The sequence below is a fragment of the Puma concolor genome, chromosome D3, assembly GCF_028749965.1.
Source record: "Puma concolor isolate L17-30 chromosome D3, mPumCon1.1.hap2, whole genome shotgun sequence".
Taxonomy (NCBI): domain Eukaryota; kingdom Metazoa; phylum Chordata; class Mammalia; order Carnivora; family Felidae; genus Puma; species Puma concolor.
Genome location: NC_141678.1, coordinates 68,418,110 through 68,438,581, shown reverse-complemented (window position 1 = coordinate 68,438,581; position 20,472 = coordinate 68,418,110). Strand labels below are relative to the sequence as shown.

Here is a 20,472-nt window from a genome sequence, read left to right as displayed (position 1 = left end):
TTTACCAGAACAATACTGTCACAAAGAGTTCCCAAGGCCAAGGCAGGACAGGGGGCCGCCTGCCCAGAGAGGAGTTCTGCCAGGTGGCGGCCCGCCCGAGGCTAGCCCTAGACCGTTTGCTCGTCCTGGGTCCACAGTCCTACTGGAGGGCACCCGTGGCTCTCGGCACTGGAGGCGGCTCTCAGCTCTGCACCCTGCCGGGATTTCTGCTGATGAGAAATGAGACCAGTGAAGCCGCAGCTCACACTGATGGGCCATAGAGCTGAGCGCTCGCCAGCGTAATCTGTTTCAGTTGTCCACCAGCCCTCGAGGTGGGTATCTCCCTGCAGAGGAGGATCAGACACAGGGAGGAAAGTCACTTGCTCAAGGCCACATTTCCCAGATGGCTGGATTTCAGATCTGCCTCCTGGCCTGGCTGCCTGCCAGGGGTCCCCTGGCCAAGGAGAGTCTGCACCTGCAGAGAAGGGAATGTCGTTCAAAAGTTGGAACATTTTTTTTAAATTGTTTTATTTGGAAGTAATTTCAAATTACCGAAAAATGCCCCAAATAAAAATAATACAAAGACGGCTTTTAGATCCTTCTATCCTAGACACATCTGTTCAAATTTTACCCCACTTCCTTTATCATGTGTGCTCTATCATATGTGCACACACACACACACACACACACACACACCCGTAGTTACACATTTTGTCTGAACCACTGGAGAACATTTTTACAGCCTTTCTTTGTCTTTTATGACCTTGACACTTTTGAAGGACACAATGCCCCCTTCTTATTTTCAATAAAATGGTCCCCATTTGGGGGGTGTGTGATGTTTTGTTGTGGTGAGATCCAGATTATACAGCCTTGGCCAGAATCCTGCCTAGGCAACCGTGGGTTCTTCTCACGCAGTCACATCCGCGGGCGCTCCTGGCCCTCACTGGTGACATTAATTTTAATCTCCAGGTCAAAGTATTACCTGTTTTCCCCCTACATGATCATTATCTTTGTTCTCCCTTGGAACTAGTAAGCAGTCGGTGGGGAGACGTTTTAGACCATGCAAATACCCTGCTTCTCATCAGTTTCTCCCAGGGGGGGCCTCCATTGATGCCTCTTGCCTGATCCAATCCTTAACATGATGGTTGCAAAATGGTGGTTTTCCAAAAAAAAAAAAAGGTGGTTTTCCAGCTCCAGCACAACCTCCATAGTGTGTAGTGTAGAAAGCCCTTGGCATTCTACAGTAGCACGCTATATTTGGTCAGTATAGATTTACCATCATAAGCAGTAAAACGTATCTATCTGTGTGGACCGATGAGTTCCATTTTTTTTCCAGTGGTTTATTGTTTCTCACTGTGCTCAATTCTTTTGGTGCATAAATTGCCCCAGACTTCACCAGTGGGAGCCTCTACAAACTGACTCCCATGATATTTGGATATGCCACCATCCCGATTCTGGAGCGCTTTCTTACTTTCTGGGATAACAAGAGGTTCCAGGCTATCTACCCCCGAACAAGCCTTGCAACCAGTCATTTCTCTGAGGTGCCTGTTCCCTTTTAGTGGGAGTGGTATTAGAGACCAAAGTCTGGGCCCTGGGTGTGCCCACTGCCTCTGGGTATCTTTGCTTCTTAGCCCTTTCAGGGGACAGAACTAGGAAATAGGTGCGTGTTTATACACATATACATACACATATTTTCCACACATACGTATACATGTATGTACATATGCACAGAAGCATGCATATACATTTACATATTCGTATGCTACTCATCACGAGTCCACACCAGTACCTCCAATCCCAATCCACCTCTTCGGGGCTGCTTCTTGCCTCTCCCCATTCCATACTTATGTATCCTTCGCCCACAGTGAAAACCCCAAAGCCATCAACACATTCAGTCATCTACTTAATCCTATATCACATCCAAAGTAATGTCAGGATTGCTTCACCACTGCAATCAACAAACCTTCCCTTCCTTCTCCCTGCTTTGTTCATAAATAGTTTGGAATAGTCCTTTCTTTCTTTCCTTGCCCTTCAGTGTGGTAAGAGTATTTATTTGAAATACAGTTAGGTTTATTTTTTTTTTCCAGTGTGTTTTCAGCTTTAGGCATTTTTTCCCCTTCCTATTCTTATTTATTTAAATTAAGAAAAAATTTTCAATGTTTATTTATGTTTGAGAGAGAGAGACAGAGTGTGAGCGGAGGAGGGGCAGAGAGAGAGGAAGACAGATTCCGAAGCAGGCTCCAGGCACTGAGCTGTCAGCACAGAGCCCGAAGCAGGGCTCGAACTCACTAACTGCAAGATTATGACCTGAACCAAAGTCGGACAGATGCTCAACCGACTGAGCCACCCAGGCGCCCCTTACTGGTTTAAATTTTTAACAATAGGTAGAATGTTAACATACTTTCAAAAGTCAGAACAACACAACCTATACTAAGAGATGTGTCACTCTCCTGTATTCCTTCAGCCCCATTCCCCGCCCCCTGCATTAACCAACTTAATTCTTTTATGCTTACAATTCTGTGGCTTTTTGTAAAGATAAGCACATTTTTATATATGTTTTTTAATTGTCCCTTCTTTATTTACCCAGAAGACACCATATCAGACCGTATCATATACGCTTTTTTTATACTTTGCTTTACGTGTTCAATATTGTCTCCTGGAAGATACTCCATGCCAGTTCATTGAGGTCTTTCCACATTTTTTTTTAGAGCTGGCACAGTACTCCGTGTGTGTGTGTGTGTGTGTGTGTGTGCGCGCGCCATAGTTTATGCACCTGCTCTCCTCTGGATGGCTGTTTAGGTGGTTTCCTGTGGTTTACAATTCCAAATAATGTGTGTGTGTTTCAATGCTCGGGAGTGTATCCTCCAGGCAAATTTCTAGGAGTGAGATTACTGGGAAGAGTAAATATGCATGTAGTTTTGTTAAGTGTTTCCAGGTACCCCTCCATGCGGTTGTACTGTTTTGATTTCTGACCTGTTTCCTCCCAATCTTGCCAATAGAAGGTCGTGTCAATTTTGGGTGTTTTGCCAGTCTCATGAGTATGAGATGGCACCTTGGTGTAGGTAGTTTGAATTTGCAATTCTTTTATCATGAGTGAAGTTGAACATTCTTTCATAGGTTTAAGGATAATTTTTATATTCCTTCTGTGAATTATCCATTCTTTTGTTCTTTTTTCTATTGTCTACTTTTCTATTGGGTTTTGGTTCTTTGTTTCTCAATTCTTTTTTTTTTTTTTTTAATTTTTTTTTTCAACGTTTATTTATTTTTGGGACAGAGAGACAGAGCATGAACGGGGGAGGGGCAGAGAGAGAGGGAGACACAGAATCGGAAACAGGCTCCAGGCTCTGAGCCATCAGCCCAGAGCCTGACGCGGGGCTCGAACTCACGGACCGCAAGATCGTGACCTGGCTGAAGTCGGACGCTTAACCGACTGCGCCACCCAGGCGCCCCTTTGTTTCTCAATTCTTAAGAGTTTACACACACACACACACACACACACACACACACACGCACACATGCCTAAGCCCCTGATGCGGGGCTCGAACTCATGAACTCCGGAGATTATGACTTGGGCCGAAATCAAGATGCTTAACCCACTGAGCCACCCAGGCACCCCTAAATTGTTTTTATTTTTATATAGTCAGATGCATCAGTCTTTTCTGTAATTGTCTCTGGATTTTCAGTCATACTTAGAAAGCCTTTTTTACATCGAGGTTATAGAAGAATTCACCCACAGGCAAGCACAGTTTTTAGTGGCTACATAATATTTCATTGAGAAGAAAAATCATTATTTTTATGTCGATGCTAAGAGGAGAATCGGGGCCGTAGGCACATGCAGCAGAGAGCAGATAAGTGCAGAGGGGAGCACGTTGGAGGGTTGGAGGTGTGAAAGCCCTGTGCCCAGTTGGTTTCAGGATGGGGACAGAGGAAAAGTGGTCTCTGCCCTGGAGTGAGAGAGGCTCAGGCAAGGAATCAAATCTGACCCCCCCCCCCAAAAGGCTAAGGGGACTTCAAAGAAGAAACAGGTCTTTTGGGAGGGAAGACACAGCGAGTGTGGGGCAAGTGCAGCTCGTAGGGCAAAATTTAAGGAGGCCTCATGCTCAGGGCTGTGGAGCCCTGGCACTTGGGAGTGAGGACCTCCTTAAATTTTGCTCCTTGGGCACCTCACTGGCCTCCCCCAGGTCTTCGCCCTTCTTTGGGAAGAAGCAGGACCTGGAGGGACTTCAGGAACCAGAATGAATGGGGTAGGAGCTGCCCCAAGTGAGCTAACAAGGAGTGGCAAGGTGCAGGATTTCATCCTGGAGGGGGTAGGAAACCACTTCAGGACTTTAAGAAATTGAAGAAACTCTGTCAGATTGGGGAAAATGGGGATGATAACCATCTCTTCCCAGAGTCGATGTCAAGACTGAATAAGATAATAACCATAAATATTTTCCATGGGCAGAGGGCCTGGCATGGAGTGGAAGTTCAGCGAACAATAGTTTCCTGTACTGCAGGGTGGGGGTGGGGTTCTGCTGATTCTCCTCATCAGGTCTCAAGTCCAGTGCCCTCGACACAGTGGGACTGTTCAAATCACAATGTAGGCGTAGAAATTCTAACAAAACTTGAAGCAAACTATCTGTCTGCTCACCTGGTTTTAGAGGAAGATGCCATTTTTCAAGGACTAAGACAGGGGCAGCTCCAAGGCGCCCATTTTACAGAAATGGAAACTGAGGCCCAGGGAAGGTGTCACAGAGTGTTAATGGCTTACAGTGAGTTACTGTTTGTGCTCCCGGGCGTCCTCCCAAGAGAGATGTGGGCTCTCACTCCCACCCAGCGTTCTATCCGCACTCCCAGAAAAGCATGTGCCTGTGGGCCTCTGATAGAACCTTTCCAACGGCCTCCTGAGCCAAGTGCTCCCTCCTGAACCGTGCTGACCCGGAAGGGAAAAAGCCCAAAACCAGGAGGAGGCAGCAGACAGGAGGCAGGAAGAGCAGCAAGCCCCACTGCCCTCTGGATCCAGCCCCAGGCCAGGAGCTTGGGGGACGGGCCGCCAAACCTGTCCTTTCCCTCCTCTTCCAGGATCAGCTGCGGGCCCAGCGAGGCCATTCCCCAGGCCCAGTGTGGCAGGCCAATCAAGTGTGTGGGAAAAATAATAAGTCTGTGGCCCTGTGGTTGGAACTCGTCCTTCAGAGCTCGCTTATCTGCCTCCCCCCTCTAGGGTCCTGATGATTGAGGCCAGGAGGTTGGCTGAATCTCCCAGACCACACTTAGGAGGGAGGGCACGCCAAGGCCGGCTCTCTGCTCCCTTCTCTCACCAGCAGGGCCCCCCCTCCAGCCTCCTCTGCGCTGAAGTTCTGGCTGAGAGATCCGAAAGGTCCCCCGAGCGGAGTCCCAGAGAGCTACCAGCCCTTCCCCCTCCCCCAAGGCCTGCCCTGCCAGGCTCCAGATGACTTAGGTCATGACATTTAAATGCTGGGAAGCCCCCATCTCACACCCATCCTCCCCCCGGGGGCCTCCTGAAAATCCATCTGTTTTTTTGTTGTTTTTTTTTTTTAATTTACTTGTAATTTTTTTTTAACATTTACTTACTGTGGAGAGAGAGGGAGAGAGAGTGAGAGCGTGAAGAAGGGAGCGGCAGAGAGAGACTCAGAATCCGAATCAGGCTCCAGGCTCCGAGCTGTCGGCACAGGGCCACACGCGGGGCTCGAACTCACGAACCGTGAGATCATGACCTGAGCCGAAGTCGGAAGCTTAACCGACGGAGCCACCCAGGTGCCCCTGAAAAATCCATCTTTAGTTTTTAATTTTTTTAAGTTTATTTATTTATTTATTTTGAGAGAGAGAGAGAGAGAGAGAGCATGCAGGAAAGGCAGAGGGAGGGAGAGAGAATCGCAAGCAGGCTCTGCACTGCCAGTACAGAGCCCAACATGGGGCTTGAACCGTGAGATCATGACTTGAGCTGAAACCAAGAGTCCAATGCTTAACAGACTGAGCTACCCAGGTGCCCTGAAAATCCATCTTTAAAGCTTCTTCAGCCTCTGTCCATCACTCCAGGCCCATGTGGCCTTGGTGGCCCAACTCAGAGCCGCCTCTTCCCAGACTCCTTTCTCAAACATCAGAATGAACCCTCTACCCGCCCCCTTCACCCCACCCCCCCCACCCCGCGCCTGTGGCCCGCACAGGTGGGGCTTCAGCTGCTTGGGCAGGCCTTGCCTTGTTGGTCTTCAAAGGTAGCTGTGAACGGGACTGTCTGCCCCTTTCAGGATGGACGACCTGAGAGCTGGAATTGCTTCTCCTTCAGCTCTGAATGCTCCCTGAATGCTGAGCCGTAGTGTCACAGATAGGGGATGGGCAATCAGTGCCCGGCTGCCGAAATGCAAAGGGAAAAACCACAGTGGTTAGTTAGGGACAGGAGGTGAGCTTGAACTCTGGCCAGACACTTGCTGAGTGTCCCGGGGCAAGCCCCTTGACCTCTCTGGGCCTCAGTTTTCTCATCTGTTAAACGGAATGATCATATCTGCCTTGCAAGGCCATTGCACCAATAAAGTAGGCCACAGGCACAGCCCGGACCCTGATGCCCAGAAGGCACATGTCCGTTCATTTACAGACACTTAATATGTGCCTTTGTGCCAGGCTGTAGGGCAGCCAGAGGACAGCAAGCTAAGGCCCGAGTGCAACACTGCACGCTGATGCTGAGAGCCCAGCCTGTCCGGGTCGTGCAGGCGCTGGTGCCATAGTGACGGATGAGGCGTCCCTGCCTGCCACGTGCTAGCGGTCTTTCCCATCGCGGGGGGGCTGTGGGTTTTCCAGATCCTTTCCAACTGTACAGCTACGGAGATCCACTCCCAGAGTTTAGTGATGGATGATTTCTGGAATATTCCTCGCTGAGTAGAAAGCCTGGCTTAGGTGGACAAAGTAAGGGCTGAGGGGGAGGGGGAATTCAAAAGGAGCAGTGCTGGCTTCCAGATCTCAAAGAGCTCTTGCTATGTCACATCCACTGCTGTCCAGAAGGCGTTGAGATGGCCTCAGTCCCTCCTGTGGGGGAGCTGGGTATCGGCCAGCCTAGGGAAGAAGCCACGAGACTGCTTAGTCCTGCTTTAAGAGCCAGGCCTGGGAGCTCTGTCAGCTAGGAGTTCACAGGCACAGGCAAGGCTGGGGGAGAGCAAGTGAGACTCTAAGCTGTCTTCAGTGGCTGCCAAGGGACCTTCTGGGCCCAGGGACCTGCCAACCCCGGGGTGTAATGCCCACTTCCAGCTGGGTGGTTGACAAGTGCCGGTTGAGTGTGGGCTGTGTGCAGAGCCCAGGGTCCAGTCCCTGTGGGGTCAGGAAGTGAAGCATTCCTGCCTGATGGGGCAGTGAGCTGTCCTCCAGTGGGAGAGCACCATGCCCCCCGTGACCTGCTGGGGCGAGGGGCAACCACAGCAAGCCCCAGAGGCCACGCAAAAGTGTGACGTCCATCATCTGTCACATCCGTGCGGAGAGGACGGGCATAAAGGATGGGGTGAACCCAGGGAGGGTGGGTTCACTCAGGGCAGGCACCTGTGTACCCCGGCTCAAAGTTTTCCACAGATGTGTAGGAGGCTCTCGCAGGCACTTGCTTCCTTTGCTGAGATGTTAATGGGTCTTCTACTCCTCCTGGCCATCTCTGAATGTCTGAGGACCAGGAGGAGCGCCAGCCCCATCCCCCTAATCCCAGAGCCCAGCCACACAAACCAGAACATATCTGAAAATGCACGTCTCTGGAGCTGTCCCTAGTGTGGGGGAGCACTTCTCTTTATTCTAGATGTGTCTCCTCCTCCCCTCAACCCCACATTTCTCCAGGTGGATGGACCTCAGGACCCCAGCTCTCATCTCAGCCTGCCTATTCTTCTCTGGAGAGGCTACCAGGCCCACCGGGAGCTGTGGTGAATGAGTCCCCATCCATCTGAGACGGACTCAGGGGCCCCCTGATCAATAGGAAAGTGAGGTGCTAGTTAGCCGGGCGGGGAGGCATTGGTACCGCTTCAGCACCCGAAGGCGGTGCCTCTGGACCACTCCTCACTGGTGGTGCAGTGGAGGACAGCTAAGCACTGAGGAATCCCATCGCTCAAGGGGCAGGCCGTGAGAACACCCTTGGTGGCTGACCTGAACGTTCACGGGAAGGTGAACGTTGGGGGAAGGTTGTCTTTGGGATGAGCACAGTTCAAATGGGGCTTTCAATGAATAGCTAACGGAATGACATTTCATTGCCGCCTGTGTTCATTCCCTGCACCTCACCTTCCTCTTGTCTGACCTGTGCTTGTTCTTCCACTCCACCCCCATGCACCCATCCGACCAGCAGCCCTTGTGGCACAGACAGACCCCCAAGGAGACGGGGCAGGAGCCCAAGAACAGCTGTCACACTCACCGGGGGCTGCTGAGGGTCTTTGCTCAGCCACTTCTTTTCCAGGCTTTCCGATTCCACAGCTGGGAAGCAGACCCACTAAAACTTCTGTTTCCAGTCTTCCAGAGTAAAGAAGGTGGGTAGAGAACAGTGCAAGAAACATTCTGGAGCCTCTCAGGGAAGGGGGAAGGTGTCCAAAGCCATTTCTAATGCTTGACGCAAAAGACACAGAACCAATCAATACCATTCTTTAGTGCAACTTCCACTAAAACATTAACTAGAAAACTGTCCCAGACAGGGATGATGATTTGCCCGAGGTCTCATTGGACAGATGACTAGATCTCATGTTTTAGCTCTTTAGTCTAAGGTCCTACCTGGAAGTTCAAAAGCCACCATGACAGAACCCTGGCATTGGTCCAGCACTCTCTGGCCTCCGGAGCCCCTGCCTCCTCCAGAGACAGGGTGTCTGCCCCCTCATCTCATCATATGCACTTAACAGTTGGGCTGTTGTTGTTGTTGTTGTTGTTGTTGTTTGTAGGGTTTTTTGTTTTTGTTTTGTGTGGTTTTTTGTTCTGTTTTGTTTTTTGTTTGTGTTTGTTTTGAGAGAGAGAGAGAGCACTAATGGGGAAGAAGGTCACAGGGAGAGAGAAAGAGAGAAAATCTTGAGCTGGAGCCTGATGCCGGGCTTGATCCCATGACCCTGGGATCATGACCTGAGCCGAAATCAAGAGTTGACCACTCAACCAACTGAGCTACCCAGGCACCCCTAACGGTTGGTTTTCATGTTTTAAAAAAATTATTAGTGAGATTGAGCAGTGAGCAGTGTAATTTTAACGAGCGTTTATACTTCATGGTATTTTCTTTTTTTTTTTTATAAATTTATAGGAACTGTTTATACTGTAGATGTAAATATATGTCTGTTACATATAACACAGTTACTTTCTCCCAGTCTCTTGACTTCCAACTTGGATTGTGGCATCTTTATGACATAAAAGTTTTTAACTTTTATTTAATCATATTCATCCCCCCCCCCCCTTTTTTTCCCCCTTATGGCTTTGGGTTTTGTGTCCCGCTTAGGAATACCTGCCTGTTGACCATGTATTTGTCAAAAACACAAATTTGCCACAGCTTCACGATCTGAAAGCTTTGGTACAGAGATACAGGAAAGTTGTCTTGGAAGGAAGCAAACATTTTGCAAGGGCCTCTTTGCAAGGAGCCTCTGACCTGGGAAAGCTGTTGGCCTGCCCAGCCCTCGTCCTGAGCGCCTCACACAGCATCCCAGGTTTTGTGCTAGGCTCTGCCCTTTGCTCCCCGCAGGTCGAGGTTTGGCTGTTAAGCTCAGTGAATCAAATATTGACTGTGCCCTCAGAGTATGTTTTCTTGGTCACCAAGGCCAAATCAAGGCACAGGGACCTGTTTTTTTTTTCCTTTTTGTAACCCTGTCCTCCTCCCCTTCCCCTTCCTCACTGTCTGAAAGGAATCCGAAGATCCTACTAACACTGATTGATGGGGGGCGGGCACCTTTATCTGTTGCTGCTTTTATGGGAAACTTTTCACAGAGCCGAGTTCAGAAAATTGTCTTTTCAAACATACCATTCGGTGTAATTTTATAAGATCTGCAGTAATTGCCCTAGAATCTTCTCAAAGAAACCTTGAAATCCAGTGGCTGCTGTGTTATGAAAGAAGCAAGAAGCCTGGGGTAACCAGAAAAGCACTATTAATCCTGTTGGGGCTCATCTTGACTAATTCATTGTTTCTGGCAAGAGGGGAGAAAGATTGCTTTGAAAAGCTTCTTGGAAGGACCCCGGATCTATTGGCATGCACGCGCTACACACACACACACACACACACACACACACACACAGCCTAGCAATGCAGAGGTCTGTATTTAACATTTCCAAGTAGGTAACTCAAGAATTAGGTCTGTGCTGAGTCTTGCTGCCTTTGGGGTCCCCATATCATAGTGCCAAATGCTTTCAGGATTTTTTTTTTTTTTTTTTTTTTTTTTTTGTGGCAGGGCTGAGTGACAGTCACCTCCAAAGAGAGAGGCAAACATGGAGGCCTCAGTAAGGGAGCAGCTGGTAGGGAGAAGGAGCTGGGCCAAAGGCTCAGAATAGCCAGTTATGCTGCCAAAGGGTGAAAAGGGCAGAGGAAATGGGTAGGCTGGGGCCCCGTGGGAGGGGCAGCCCGGACAGGGAGGGGAAGCGAGGGTGGGTAGGTGGCTGTGGCCTGGAGATCTCTTGTCCATGAGAAGTTTTCAAAGTGGAGATTCAGGAGTGGGCGGGAAGCCTCTGAGGGTGGGGGAAGGGTCAGGACTTTGCCTCTGGCCAAGGAGGGACCGGACACAGAGCTACCTCCGGATGGCCATTGTGCAGAGAGAGCAGACACAGATCATTCTGCTGGAAGGGTGGAATGGGGTTTAGCAGGCCAGGGAGAGGCAGGGCCTGCTGAGGCATCTCCTTGCTCAGCATACAGGAGGTGCCCCATGAGTGTCAGTGTCCTCGCTGGCTGAGCCCCAGAGGCTTTGCTCCAGGTGGACAACAGTTTCCAGGGCCACTTTAGCAAAACCATCACCAAGTATTTATTGAGCACTTACTGGGTGCTGAGTGCTGGACCGGGCTCTGCAGAAAAGACAAGTGACGTGTAACAAGCAAACATGGCGAGTACCACCAAATCGGAGCCCTTGGCAGCCTCTCCCAATCCGATAGCCAGCTAGAATCCCAGAAGCTCAGGAACTGAAAGACATCTTTCAGAGATCAGTAGGTTGGATCGTCTCCAGGGCTTGGATTTCACTCTGTCATGCCTGCCAACCTCTGAGTGAACATTGAAGGTACCGGGAGCTCATTGCCTACCGAGGCCCCCCCACCCCCGTTTCATCGTTGGGCCGCACTGCGCAGTAGGAGGGTGGTGAGCCGGGAGAGCACCAACTGAGAGTCAGGGGCTCCGGGCCCAGCTCCCCCACTTGGATCTTGGGAAGCCACTTAGTGCCTTGGCCTCCTGGTCTCCGTCTCCGGAGTCGACAGCACAGCCCCTGCCCCGTCTGCCTTGCAGGGCTGTGGTAACAGAACCTTACACTCCAGGCTGTGGTCAACCGTTCACAGAGTGCTTTACCTGCCCAACTGGCCTCGCTGGGCCGCAGTGGGGAGCACTGGAGTTAAACGAGCATGTGGATGCTTCTTTAGCCTCTGCTCTCTTTGCACCACCTTGCTCTTAATGTCATCTGCACAGAGCCCTGCAAAGAAGCCTTTGTTAGGCCATTTGTCTGCATTTTGTAGGTGAGTTAACCCAGGCTCAGAGAAGTTAAGTGACGTGTCCAAGGACACACATCCAGCCTGTGATGGTGGAGCCGAGACAAAAGTCTCCGGGGAATCCAGCCCCCTAGGCTTCCCACCCCAATACTGTACCTGTCTCAAGGGAGATCAAGACCCAAATACCAACCGTAAGACCTGTCCACTGTACTGGCTCACTCAGCAGGTGCCGCTGCTTTAAACCCTTCCCCCACAACAACGGGGGGAATACCCCAGCTACCCTTTATCGAGTGCCTGCCACGTGCCTGGCCCATGACCTCCCGTGTCCTCAGCAGCCCGTCCCAGAAGCGCCCACTAAACAAAGTGGGCGATGCCTATTGTGAGTCCAAGAGAATTCCTAACGTGGCTCCCAGAAAGCGAGAGATGCCCTGGAGGTTGCTTGTTTCATCTTTTAAAAGCAATGCGAGTGTTTCGTTCTTCTCCGTAGTCACCTCTAGTTTTTAACCTAAAAGGAATGCATTTTGCACAAACAGTTGAGTAAAACTGAGCACCAGAAAGATCTGCCGCCTCGCATGTTGTGCCTTTGCGTCACTTCTGCCGCACACCCCAGGTTGTAAGCCACAGACACGCATTCCGTCTCATCTTCGTGACCATCCCACGCGGTGGGTGTTTTCAGGTCCGCTTGACGGATAAAGATCTGAGGTGCAGAGTGGTTGAGCAGGGCGCCCTAGGCCAGCTAGAAGGAAAAGGGCAGCCCCGGGACTCAGGTGCAGAACCCTCTCCGTTGTGTGACAGGCAGTGCCCGCCACCCCCGCAGCGTGGTCGATCCCATCATGTAGACTCAAAAGGCCCTAGTGGAGGTGGGGAGGAAGGCTTCCTGAAAGAGCTGGGGACCTGAGTTAGGGGCCGGAGCCGGGGCACTGGCGGAGGGAATACACAGGGCTGTACGAGCAACACCTCGGGATAGGAAGGAAGTTGCCTGGCTGGAATCACAGGGAAGGGCAGACGGCCGGAGGAGAGGAGGAGGTGGCTGAAGAGTCCGTGGGCCCAGAATGGGGGTGAGGGGCTCTGAACATTGGTCGGGCCACCCTGTTTCTCCTCGGGGATGCAATGCCCATCGTGTTCCTCCAAGCCCTGCCGCTGGCCACCTGTGACAACACAGCCCCCATGTGCCGGAGGCACTGGGGTCCTCTCTTTTCCTCCTCTTCCTGCGAGGACTCCTCTCTCTTTTCCCCTAATATGCTGTTTCAGCGGCCCTCTGCAGGAGGCCCCTTGCCTTCAGTAGCCAGGGACACTGAACCCCCCACAAGACTGGCCTTCCCCATGATGGCATCCAAGCCCCCATGCTGGAATTCACACCTCCACAATATCCCCCTGAAGGAGGCAGGCCTTTCGGCAGGTGCCAACCTGAGAGCCTGAAAAGTTGAGGAGCTGGGCTTCCTGGCTTTGCAGACAAAGGACAAATGTGGCAGGATTCCACTGGTTTGAAATCCCTAGAGCAGGCAAACTCATAGAGACAGAAAGTAGATGAGAGGCTACCAGGGCTGGAGAGAGGAAGGAATAATTGAGAAGTTATTGCTCAATGGTTACAGTTTTTGTCTTGAGTTGGTGACAAAGATTTTGAAATAGCGGTGACGATCGCACAGTGCTGTGGCTAGAATAATGCCGCCGAACTGTGCCCCCAAATGGTGAAAATGGCAACTTTAGTGTTATATATATTTTATCACAGTTTTTAAAAACTACTCTCAGATAAGGAGGTAATCAAAGAATCTCGGTCACAAAAATACAGGGGACATGCATTATGCAGGTATGTCGGACAGGTAAGCCATAAACGCACCTTTGAATCCAGGCCCCAGCAGGTGTTAGCTTTGTGGCCTTGAGCAAGCTCCTCACCTCCCTTTACCTGAGTTTCCTCACCTGTCACATGAGGTTATTGGGAGGCTTAGACGCACTGGGCATGCATGTGGCTGGAACAGAGCAATGAAGAACAGTGATGAGTGGCCGTCATGGCTGTGATGATCGTGTTGGTCATTATCATGAAGCAGCTTGGGTTCACAGAGTTAGGGACGGGAGTCAGGCTGGCCAGCGTCCTGGGCTCTGTTGGCAGGTTGATCTTGAGGGTAGTGAGAAGGGTGTGGAAGGGGAGGGGGGAGGGCTGGGGAGCAGCGCTTGGAAGTTCATGTGCAATAGATAGAGTGGCAGGCTTTGTCCCCTGAGGGGTCCCCCCGGCAGTAGGGCAAGGAAGAGAGCAGGTCCCGATGAGGTGTGGGGGGTTTGACCCCTGAAGGGCCAGGCTCCCTCACTCTGCTCTGGTGTGCTCCCTGGAGGTGCACAAGGCCACAGAAAGTGGGGGACTCTACAGGGTTACTCATGCCCCTTCTTGAACACTCACCGTCCTCTCGAGAACAGCCTAAGGTGCAGTGTTAGCCCCAAAGACATGAGTAACTGGAATAATCAGCAACTTTGTGCTCTGGGTAGAGCGGTTCAGAGCTGGGGGCCAACAGGAGACAGGATGCTATCTCTGATTTGCTGTGTGAACTTCCCCTTGCTGGTCTGCCCATGTCCACCTCTGTGAAATGAAGGGCTGGTGTGTCCCTTCCACCAGGAATACTGGTGGATTTTGTGACCTTACTTGTTTGTATGAATGTCTTCAAATAGAAAGGGTGATGCCGTGACTTGATCAGCAACAAGGTTTACAGAAGTGTTTTCGGTTTAAGATTTTACTGACAAGAGATTCAGCTTTGCTCCCTTTACCAGCTGGATGGCTTTGGGCAGGTCACCTGAACTTTCTGTGCCTCAGTTTCTTCTAGTGCAATATAAGGACAAGAACAATCCCAGTTCGGGGGCGGGGGGACAGGGCGCGGCTGGAGAGAACTAAGTGAGGTAATATGTGTGAAATCGTTGGAATGGTGCCTAGCACACAGGAGGGGTTTAACAAATGTGTGGAGCTCTTTGCATAGGAAGAGCTCTGTGCGAGCTTCCTACAACATCCAGAGAAGGCAGAGGGCCATTCTCTGCATGTCAGGGGCTTCTTAACCTTTGCTTAGTGGTGCAAGACAATCTCCCATGAAACAATAGCCAACAAGGGAATGCATCATCCAAGTGCATGAGTGTAAGTGCTGGAGGGGTTCTGGGGGGGGGGGAGGGGTCGGGAAAGCAGGAGGACAAGGAGAGCACTTGGCTGGGGCCGTGGGTAGGCAGAGAACGAGAGAGGGGAGGGGACCTCTCCCTAGCGTGAGTGTATGTGTGTTTGCACTCATGTGTGTGTTTGCTGAAAGAGCATGGACGATGGTTTACCCCCGAATGGGAAGTCTGGGCCTTGAGACCCCTAGGCAGTTCCACAATTTGTGTCACGGCCACATGCGCTTCTCCTGCCTGTGGCTGTGAGCGGGAACTTGCCTGCGTGGAGCACGGGAGCAAGCCCTGGTGCATAACCCGGGGTGTGATTAATTTAATTATTTCAAAAGCCCCTTTGGTATTTCACGAGGGTCATGCCCCTAGCTGTGGGCTTGAATACCACTGCAGCAGGTTTCAATAAAATCAATTAATTTAATTTGATTTGGTTTTATGGACTTGGAGCTGGTGCCTCTTGAACTCAGTGTGAAAATTATTGCAGAATAAAAATGCATATTAGTACTCAAGCCCAGTGTCCTTGGGCTCTGTTCAGGGAGCCTGCAGCGCTGATCACAAAAGCAAACCCGCCCCCCCCCCCCCCCCGCCCCGGTCTGGCAGGGACTTCTGCCCACTGCTCCACCATTCACCCCTCCAGCTTCGGACAGTGTTGGTGGAGGTTGTGTGGGCTGTTTATATGGCTCCTTCACCTCCAGAAGTGCTTTCTTACCTGGCGGTGAAGCGAATGCATTTCCATTTTGCTTTCATGAAAGGAGCTCAGAGAGGTTTGGATTGGCCTCGGTCACCAGCTTCCTGGTCTGTTGTTAGCTAAATTAAATGGAGGCTGTATGCTGCTGCGGACTGAACCTTGGCTGTGCCCCCGAAGAGACCCGTGAACTTGGGCAAGTCTCCTCACTTCTCTGTGTTTTTGTCTCTTGTCCTCAAGTGAGAGGGTTGGATGCCTGCTTCAAGGCTCCTTCCAGCGCAGGGTCATATTCCACGGGACAGCTGCTTGTCCAGGGTGGAGCCCTGCCTCCTTCCTGCTCCCCTCCAGAGGGCTCTGAGCCAGCTCACAGAATGGTCCATGGGCCAGAGCCCTGCCTGCACCTCCCAGCAGGAGCGGCTTCTCCCCCACATTCCTACAGGTCAGAGCAAGTACTGTTTTCAAGAAGGGTGGAGGGTGGCAGCCCAGGGGGCCAACCCTGTCATTTCACAGACGAGGGAACTGGGTTCCAGAGTCGCACGGCCATAGCCGCGGGCATGGACCGTGTTCAGCCACATTCACCGTCATTATAAAGGGTGGAGATTTCGCCCAGCCTGCGTTTTCCAACTGTCCTTTTCATTCCTCTTTTCCTGTCAGGATGGGAGATGGCCAAGCCATCTTTGGGGCCTCCCCGGTAAAGCAGATGCTGACACCAGTTGTTCAGGAGCCACTTTGTCCCTCCCAAACCCAGTGGCTGCCCCCCCTACCCCCGTGATCCTGGTGGGAGAGGGCTGGGGGTGCATTCCAAAACATCCCCCGCCCCACAGCTGCCCGACATTCCGCCCTGCCCCTCCCACTGCCCCTTCTCCTGACCTGGAATTTGGCACTGAGCTCGGATCCCCTTGACTTAGTGACATGTTTCGCACACAAGTCCTAGCTCCTCAGTACTCCTCCACGACAGAGACTGAATCTGTCCTTCGCATCCCCATCCTCTTTACTCCTCTGCACCTCTCACTTACTGGCAGGAACCTCTGATGTGCTGAGAACTGCCCCACACATCGTCCTCACATCTCATTTAATCCCCGCTCTGGCTCTGCAGAGTGAGAAGTACCGTCCCCTGTCTGGCCACGGCTCAGAGAGAAGGTCACAGCTCCTAAGTGACAGGGCTGGGACTCAAAGCCACCATCTCCCTCCCAAGACTCTTGCACAACGCCAAGTGTCCTCCCTTGCACAGAATAGGTGTTTAACAGATCTTTAATGACAGATTACACTATATTTCCCTTTGCCAACAGCAAATGCCCCCGGAGAGATGATGGTGATGATTACTAATGCTGCTACTAATAGTAATAATAATAATTGTTATTATCTATGAAGCAACTATTAATGTGTCATGCACCAAAACTCGCAACGCCCGGAGAGGTGGGGACTGTGATCACCTCCACTTTACAAATGCAACAGCTGAGGGGCGCCTGGGTGGCGCAGTCGGTTAAGCGTCTGACTTCAGCCAGGTCACGATCTTGCCGTCCGCGAGTTCGAGCCCCGCGTCAGGCTCTGGGCTGATGGCTCAGAGCCTGGAGCCTGTTTCCGATTCTGTGTCTCCCTCTCTCTCTGCCCCTCCCCCGTTCATGCTCTGTCTCTCTCTGTCGCAAAAATAAATAAACGTTGAAAAAAAAAATGCAACAGCTGAGGCATAGAGAAGTGACTTGTCTAAGGTCACCCAGAAAATAAGTGGGCTGGGCTTCAGTCCCGGGGCCCCTAGTCTCCCGGTTCTAGTGAGATCTCCAGGTGACCTGGAGTCCTCTGCCTTTGGCTCTGCGCGGCTCTAGATTTGAGGTGGGAGGTGCCGCTGTCAGGCCTGTTGGTGGGGTGGTGTTTGCCCTCAGGGGCGCCTGCAGCTGGCACTGCCCTCCGCCCAGCTGATAGCTGCAGCCTGGCAGGCTGCCTGCCTGGCCCACACCGCTCTGGCACGAAGCCTGGCCCGATGGGGGGGGGGGGGCTGGGGGGAGGCGGGCAGGGGGATGGGGCGGGGGGGGCGGGGGTCCGGCTCGGCGTTGCCTCCCGCGGCCCTCGGGCCCCTCCCGCACCCCCGCCGCCCCTCTCCGGGGCCGGCACAGTCCCCGCCGGGGCCGGCGCCGGCTCTCCGGCGTTAACCGCGGGCGGGGGAGGCGGGAGGGTGAGGAGGTCGCGCCGGGGCAGTGGGAGAATGCGGAGGGGAGGGCCGGAGACACAAGCTGGGGCCGCGGAGAGGGGCTCGGGGAGCACAGCGGGGAGGGGCCGAGGGCGCCGGGTGCCGGGGAGGAGAGGGTGCGAGGACGCCGCGGGGAGGGAGGGGGCGGGGCGCCGGGGGGGGGGGGGGGCGGCGCCCGGGCCGGACCTGGGAGGGGGCGGCGCGGGGAAGGGGGCTGCGGGCGGGCTGGGAGTCCGGAGTGCCTGTGGCCGGGGCGGAGCGGCTGTGGTTACATCACGTTCCCGAATCTGCTTTCTCAGGGATCAGGCCAGGGGGGGCTGGCGGGGAGGGAGAGGTGGGCGAACCAGTCTGAACTGGCCGGGCAACTCGAGGGGGCGTGGGCCCGGCGAAATGGGGTGCTGCCCGGCACCCTCTATTCTCACGACGCCCGGGAATTTTTCTGTGAAGCCGCCCCGTTTGTTTTACAGTTCCCCCAAACCCAGCCCCACCCTCTCCCTCCCACCCTCGTCTCCCGTCGCCCTCCCTCCCCTTCCCTCTTCTCCCCTCCCCTCTCCTCCTCTCCCCTCTCCTCCCCTCCCCTCTCCTCTCCGGGTTGGCTCTTCCCGAGGAATCGGTTAGCCAAAGGGAGGCACCAAGCTCTTGCCCTCAGCTGGCCCCACTCCCACCCTCTCCTGGAGGACTCGTGTGCGTGCCCTCCTTTTCTCTTTCCCCGCACCCCTGCCCCTCCCCAGGCTGTCTGGGGTATCTTGAAGGAGCTTAGTGAATCATCGCCAGAGGCCCTCCCTCCCATGCCAGTCCTTTACTGTCCCTTCAGGGTCCCCCCTTCTCCTATGGCCTCAGGGGCCTAGTGCCTACAGGCTGCCAGCCTTCTGCTGGCAAAGAGGCAAGACCCAGGCAACCTTAGCAGGGTAAGAAGCTCACCCTTCTCCAGGGTGTCTGCATTTTGCAGGGAGCTTCCCGAAATGGTACACACACACACACACACACACACACACACACACACACACACAGAGCCCAGGCCCCAGTTCCTTTCAAATGATGGAATTACAAAGACTGGGAGCTGGATTTGGGGGAGGGGATATTTGAGGCAGGGGAGGCTTTTCAAGGGCCCTGGGATCACATCAAGAAGGCCACCACAGCCCCTCTTACACCCGCCACTGCCCTGCCCCTGTGTCTCTCCCAGTGGCCAGTTCAATTTCTAATTCATCCCCTGAGGCTGTGAGTTCTTCCATTTCCAAGTGACAAACTGGACACCCTGGGGTTTGTGACTGTGGGAAGTTTCGTGGGTTGCTGAGTTTGTGTTTGTCACAAGCTTGGAACTCTTTGACCAAGATTACCACTATCAAGACTGTTATCAAATCGATTCAGTCCCTGGGATCTTTAACAGAACTGGACCACAGGCACCAGCATCCCAGTCCCAGATTTTGTAGACTGAAGCCGTTGAGACCCAGAGAGGTAAGGAACCTGCCCAAGGTCACACAGCTTGTTAGTAGCGCAGCTGGAACTCTAATTCACCTCCTAGCTCCCTGGCCAGCATGCTTTAATTTTAGGGTTAGCTCTGTGCTGGGGACCTAGCTTAGCACCAGGGAGGCACAGAGATGAATGGATGAGGCCTCAGTGAGGAAGCTAGAGAAATACATCACTTGGGAGTAGTGAGAAGACCCCTGCACCCCCACGAGCTTGGGACTCTAGCGTCTCCCCACTGAGTGTGCTGGTGAAATGTCTCTCCAGGGTAGTCGGAGATCCATTAGGATTCTAGCGTCAGCTTTGGTCACCTCGAGCCCGGTCATTATGCCCAAGGAAACTGTGGGTCCGGAGGTAGGTATCAGCATGAGCCAAATTGGCAAGTACAGATCAGAGCAATCAATGCTGTGACTCTTTTCCATTCATTGCCCTCAGCCAATATCAGAAAAGGTTGCAAAAGACCAAGGCATGTCTGTTCCTGCGGGGACTCTTGTCATCCTGGGGCCCTGCCAGGCATTGTGTTAGGAGACCATGGCCCCACACATCCAGAAACTCCGGACTGGAGGCCCCTGTTGTTGACTCGGAGCGGCCCCAGCCCTTGGGGTCCTGCCTGCGGGGTGTTGGCTATTTTTGAGCACGGGGTCAGGAAGAGCAAAAGGAGGAGAAATTCAAGACAGTTGGGCTACGATGATCAGTTTTAGCAAAGGATTTGCAGAGGAACTGGACCGAAATGAGTGGTTAAAATAAATAATACTTTTGGTTACAGTAGAAGCTCGTGAACTTGGACCTCAGTGATTTGGAATTTCGGATAGTTGAGCTTGGCTGTGCTGAGGTTCACCTTTGCACTGCCTGTGAACATGGCTCATCATAGATAAACAGCGCACACATGACTCAGAGTGAGGAGGAAGGTGCGTGCGTTATTGTGATAACGAATTTTGACTGGAAGCAGGTCAGCTCCGTTCACCTTGCTAAACATTTTATTTACAAACATTTATTGGGCACCTTCTACATGCTAGGCCCTGTGCTAAGTGCTAAATTAATAAACATTAAGTTTTTTAATCCTTCTCAAGAGGAGTCCTTATAAGGTAAGAATGATCATTCTTCCCATTTTACAGACAGGGAAACTGAGGTTGGTATTAGAAAACTACCAGGATTCACACCAGGGCAGTCTGGTTCCAGGGTTCATGCTTTTAATTGCCAGATTTTATGTGTTAGGGCAAAGGGGATAGGATAGAGGAAAAAGAAAAAATAGGATAGGCCATGACCTCTACTGCCCCCAGATGCTTCGGAGCTAGTGGTAGAGGTAAACACAGGGCCTAGCATAGAGTAGGTGCTCAGTAAGTGAATTTGTCAGTTAAGCGATGGTGAGGACATGGGTTGAACTGTTTGAAGGCAGGAATCTCCCTGCGTCCCCTACCCCATTCCAGTAATGCCT

General features: G+C 52.4%; 1 protein-coding gene across 3 annotated transcripts in view; it reads left to right on the top strand.

Moving 5' to 3' along the window:
- ZBTB7C (zinc finger and BTB domain containing 7C) overlaps positions 1 to 20,472 on the top strand; it is a 349,974-nt gene that overhangs the window by 206,038 nt on the left and 123,464 nt on the right. The window lies entirely within an intron of this gene.